The following is a 5,000-nucleotide window of genomic DNA, read 5'->3' as shown; positions in this document are numbered from 1 at the left end:
GAACTTGCATATTGAAAAAAAGATGTGTCTCAAGCTGCCGGGGCCCTGTCCATTGTCACGTTAATGGCAGGACGGGGCAGGACTGCTTTGACCAGGAGACCTGTTTTCTGGGACGCAGGTGTGAGATTCCAGGGGACCTGCTTTGTGCTGATTTCCCTGCCTCCCTCCCTCCCCCCCAGGACTTCCTTCTGAACACCTTTGTCGTTTGAGCGAGGGCCAAAAGCCTGCCTGTGAAAGGGAAGGATCAGCCGGTCAGCCCCCTGCTGGTCGCTGCTGCCAGTGCAGCAGGCGTGCGTGTGTCCTCGGCCTCGTGTCCAGGTCCCTCAGGGACTTGAGGCAGCTCTCCCCGGTGGTCTCGTGGTCAGGACCGGGCTTCGACTCCCAGTCGGGGGGGGATGACTTTCTGCTGCAGATTAATTGGCATGAAGGAAAGTCTCCCCTCCTGAGCGTAAAGCTCCACCCTCACCACCACCGCCACCGCCTTTTCCTCCCCTTGACAAACGGACAGACAGACAGACAGACAGTCAGTCCAGTTCGGGAGCGCAGCTTTCATTAAGCAATGGCGTTTGTGACAACTCATCGTCTGACAGGTTGATGATTTCCCCACACGCCTCCTGCCGAATAAAAGGCTCACCCTCCCGGACACTACCCCCAGAATCACCCACCCCCCCCCCCCCGGGGTGAATATTAAGCCCGAGAACACCGACTGTAACCAACCGCAGTGAAAAGTTGAAGTGGCAACTCATTAACCAGATTTATTTTGGGCAACTCATTAACCAGATTTTTTGTTCATTTGGTTTATGAGTTGCCAAGTGTAAATCTGGTTAATGAGTTGCCACTTCAACTTTTCACTGCGGTTGGTTACAGTCGGTGTTCTCGGGCTTAATATTCGCCCCGGGGGGGGGGGGGTGGGGTGTATAGCGGGCGATGGCCGGTGTGGAGTGCGTTTTTTGGGGGTTGATTTTCACTTTGCCTCGCTGGTGGAATTTGTGGGAGGCAGGCAAGGGGATTGGTGTGGGCTGGTGGGCGGCAAGGGAGATGCTTGCTTCGGGGTGTTATCCTCACTTTGGTCCGCTGGTGAGAGTAGGCAGCGGCAGGCTGGCAGGCAGGCAAGTGTGATGTAGTGTGGGGTGCGGTGCAGTGCAGTGCAGTGCGGTGCTGCCCTGTCGTTTATGAAAGGTTGTAATGACACTGCTTTGCAGCTGACCATATCCACTGATTTGTGACGCCCGTATGGAGGCTGATATCTCAGGAGGGCCGAGGCCGATTTCCTCCGGGGACGGCTCGTCGCGTGCGGCAGGACGAGGCGCAGCGGACGGTACCGTGCGCTCGGAGGTGCGGCGCTGCCCGCCGGAGGTACAGCGAAAGGCTGCAAACCGCTTTCCGCCTGCTAACTCGGCGGCCGTCAGACCGACCGACTCCGCTTTACCACCGGAGCTAGAGTCGGGCAAGGGGCACCGAAGGGTACCGGAAGGATCGCGTTCGCACGACGGGAAGTCGACTAGCGGGCCGCCGAAAGCGAGCCGGGGGCCCCCGGTTTTTCTGTCCCACCTGGAGACTGATATCTCAGGAAGGCCGAGGCCGATTTCCTCCGGGGACGGCTCGTCGCGTGCGGCAGGACGAGGCGCAGCGGACGGTACCGAGCGCTCGGAGGTGCGGCGCTGCCCGCCGGAGGTACAGCGAAAGTCTGCGAACCGCTTTCCGCCTCCTCTCACCGCACGGCTCTCCTTTTCACCCACTGGCGGATTTTCACCCTCCGACTGCTCGCTACCGTCCGCTGCGCCTGGTCCGGGCCCTGTCCATTGTCATGTTAATGGCAGGGCGGGGCAGGACTGCTTTCACCAGGAACCCGGTTTTCTGGGTCAGAGGTTCCAGGGGACCTGTTTTGTGCGGACTTCCCTGTGTCCGTCCCTCCCTGCCTGCCTTCCCCCCAGGACTTCCTTCTGAACACCTTTGTCGTTTGAGCGAGGGCCAAAAGCCTGCCTGTGAAAGGGAAGGATCAGCCGGTCAGCCCCCTGTTGGTCGCTGCTGCCAGTGCAGCAGGCGTGCGTGTGTCCTCGGCCTCGTGTCCAGGTCCCTCAGGGACTTGAGGCAACTCTCCCCGGTGGTCTCGTGGTCAGGACCGGGCTTCGAATCCCGGTCGGGGGGGATGACATTCTGCTGCAGATTAATTGGCATGAAGGAAAGTCTCCCCTCCTGAGCGTAAAGCTCCACCCTCACCACCACCGCCGCCTTTTCCACCCCTTGACAAACAGACAGACAGACAGACAGACAGTCAGTCAGTCCAGTTCGGGAGCGCAGCTTTCATTTGGAAGCAGACCCTGCTTGTTTAAAGTCAACGACGCCAAGTTATTTTGCACTTTGAACTATATCGCTACGTGCGAGCGGCACTCAGCCTTGGAGAAGAAAAAAATACCACTGAGCTGAGAAAGTTCTTTTTAAAACGGTTTCCTTCCACAGCAGCTCTGAGTGTGAGAGAGAGAGAGAGAGAGAGAGAGAGAGATATCAGCTTTATTCTCAGTAATAATACACACACACACACACACACACACACACACACACACAGACACTGGGAAAGAGCTGATTTTCCTTTTGAATATCTCCCCACGGGGAGCTGCACCGTTCCCAGAAACACTGCAATACTGGGTCGATGCGTGGAGTGGACGGAGCAAGCCCCTATTCCATCTCCCAGTTCTAAAAATCAATTAAAAATAATAATAAATAATATGTGTGTGTGTGTGTGTGTGTGTGTCGGTGTCAGTATCAGTCAGTCAGTCAGTGTCTCTCTCTCTCTCTCTCTCTCTCACTCAGAGCTGCTGTGGAAGGAAACTTTTTTAAAAAGAACTTGCATATTGAAAGAAAGATGTGTCTCAAGCTGCCGGGCCCTGTCCATTGTCATGTCAATGGCAGGACTGCTTTCACCAGGAACCCGTTTTTCTGGGTCAGAGGTTCCAGGGGACCTGTTTTGTGCGGACTTCCCTGTGTCCGTCCCTCCCTGCCTGCCTTCCCCCCAGGACTTCCTTCTGAACAGCTTTGTCGTTTAAAATAATAATAAATAATATGTGTGTGTGTGTGTGTGTGTGTGTGTGTGTGTGTGTCGGTGTCAGTATCAGTCAGTGAGTCAGTGTCTCTCTCTCTCTCTCTCTCTCTCTCTCACTCAGAGCTGCTGTGGAAGGAAACTTTTTTAAAAAGAACTTGCATATTGAAAGAAAGATGTGTCTCAAGCTGCCGGGCCCTGTCCATTGTCATGTCAATGGCAGGACTGCTTTCACCAGGAACCCGGTTTTGTGGGTCAGAGGTTCCAGGGGACCTGTTTTGTGCGGACTTCCCTGTGTCCGTCCCTCCCTGCCTGCCTTCCCCCCAGGACTTCCTTCTGAACACCTTTGTCGTTTGAGCGAGGGCCAAAAGCCTGCCTGTGAAAGGGAAGGATCAGCCGGTCAGCCCCCTGTTGGTCGCTGCTGCCAGTGCAGCAGGCGTGCGTGTGTATTCGGCCTCGTGTCCAGGTCCCTCAGGGACTTGAGGCAACTCTCCCCGGTGGTCTCGTGGTCAGGACCGGGCTTCGAATCCCGGTCGGGGGGGGATGACTTTCTGCTGCAGATTAATTGGCACCTCTGAAAGAAAATCTCCCCTCCTGAGCGTAAAGCTCCACCCTCACCACCACCGCCGCCTTTTCCTCCCCTTGACAAACAGACAGACAGACAGTCAGTCAGTCAGTCCAGTTCGGGAGCGCAGCTTTCATTTGGAAGCAGACCCTGCTTGTTTAAAGTCAACGACGCCAAGTTATTTTGCACTTTGAATTGTATCGCTACGTGCGAGCGGCACTCAGCCATGGAGAAGAAAAAAATACCACTGAGCTGAGAAAGTTCTTTTTAAAAAGGTTTCCTTCCACAGCAGCTCTGAGTGAGAGAGAGAGAGAGATATCAGCTTTATTCTCAGTAATAATACACACACACACACACACACACACACACACAGAGACACTGGGAAAGAGCTGATTTTCCTTTTGAATATCTCCCCACGGGGAGCTGCACCGTTCCCAGAGACACTGCAATACTGGGTCGATGCGTGGAGTGGACGGAGCAAGCCCCCATTCCATCTCCCTGTTCTAAAAATCAATTAAAAATAATAATAAATAATATGTGTGTGTGTGTGTGTGTGTGTCGGTGTCAGTATCAGTCAGTGAGCCAGTGTCTCTCTCTCTCTCTCTCTCTCTCTCACTCAGAGCTGCTGTGGAAGGAAACTTTTTTAAAAAGAACTTGCTTATTGAAAGAAAGATGTGTCTCAAGCTGCCGGGCCCTGTCCATTGTCATGTCAATGGCAGGACTGCTTTCACCAGGAACCCGTTTTTCTGGGTCAGAGGTTCCAGGGGACCTGTTTTGTGCGGACTTCCCTGTGTCCGTCCCTCCCTGCCTGCCTTCCCCCCAGGACTTCCTTCTGAACACCTTTGTCGTTTAAAATAATAATAAATAATATGTGTGTGTGTGTGTGTGTGTGTGTGTCGGTGTCAGTCAGTGAGTCAGTGTCTCTCTCTCTCCTCTCTCTCTCTCACACTCAGAGCTGCTGTGGAAGGAAACTTTTTTAAAAAGAACTTGCTTATTGAAAGAAAGATGTGTCTCAAGCTGTCGGGCCCTGTCCATTGTCATGTCAGTGGCAGGACTGCTTTCACCAGGAACCCGGTTTTCTGGGTCAGAGGTTCCAGGGGACCTGTTTTGTGCGGACTTCCCTGTGTCCGTCCCTCCCTGCCTGCCTTCCCCCCAGGACTTCCTTCTGAACACCTTTGTCGTTTGAGCGAGGGCCAAAAGCCTGCCTGTGAAAGGGAAGGATCAGCCGGTCAGCCCCCTGTTGGTCGCTGCTGCCAGTGCAGCAGGCGTGCGTGTGTATTCGGCCTCGTGTCCAGGTCCCTCAGGGACTTGAGGCAACTCTCCCCGGTGGTCTTGTGGTCAGGACCGGGCTTCGAATCCCGGTCGGGGGGGATGACTTTCTGCTGCAGATTAATTGGC

The 5,000-nt window shown here is 54.5% G+C and overlaps 2 pseudogenes; both read right to left on the bottom strand.

Moving 5' to 3' along the window:
* Positions 1 to 2,609: 2,609 nt before the first annotated feature.
* On the bottom strand, positions 2,610 to 2,726 carry LOC137329278 (U2 spliceosomal RNA; annotated as a pseudogene).
* Positions 2,727 to 4,020: 1,294 nt separating this feature from the next.
* LOC137329908 (U2 spliceosomal RNA) lies at positions 4,021 to 4,137 on the bottom strand (annotated as a pseudogene).
* Between the last annotated feature and the right edge of the window lie 863 nt (positions 4,138 to 5,000).

The sequence above is a fragment of the Heptranchias perlo genome, chromosome 12, assembly GCF_035084215.1.
Source record: "Heptranchias perlo isolate sHepPer1 chromosome 12, sHepPer1.hap1, whole genome shotgun sequence".
Lineage (NCBI taxonomy): Eukaryota > Metazoa > Chordata > Chondrichthyes > Hexanchiformes > Hexanchidae > Heptranchias > Heptranchias perlo.
Note: the sequence above shows the minus strand (reverse complement) of the source record. Positions and strands in the feature narration are given on the sequence as shown.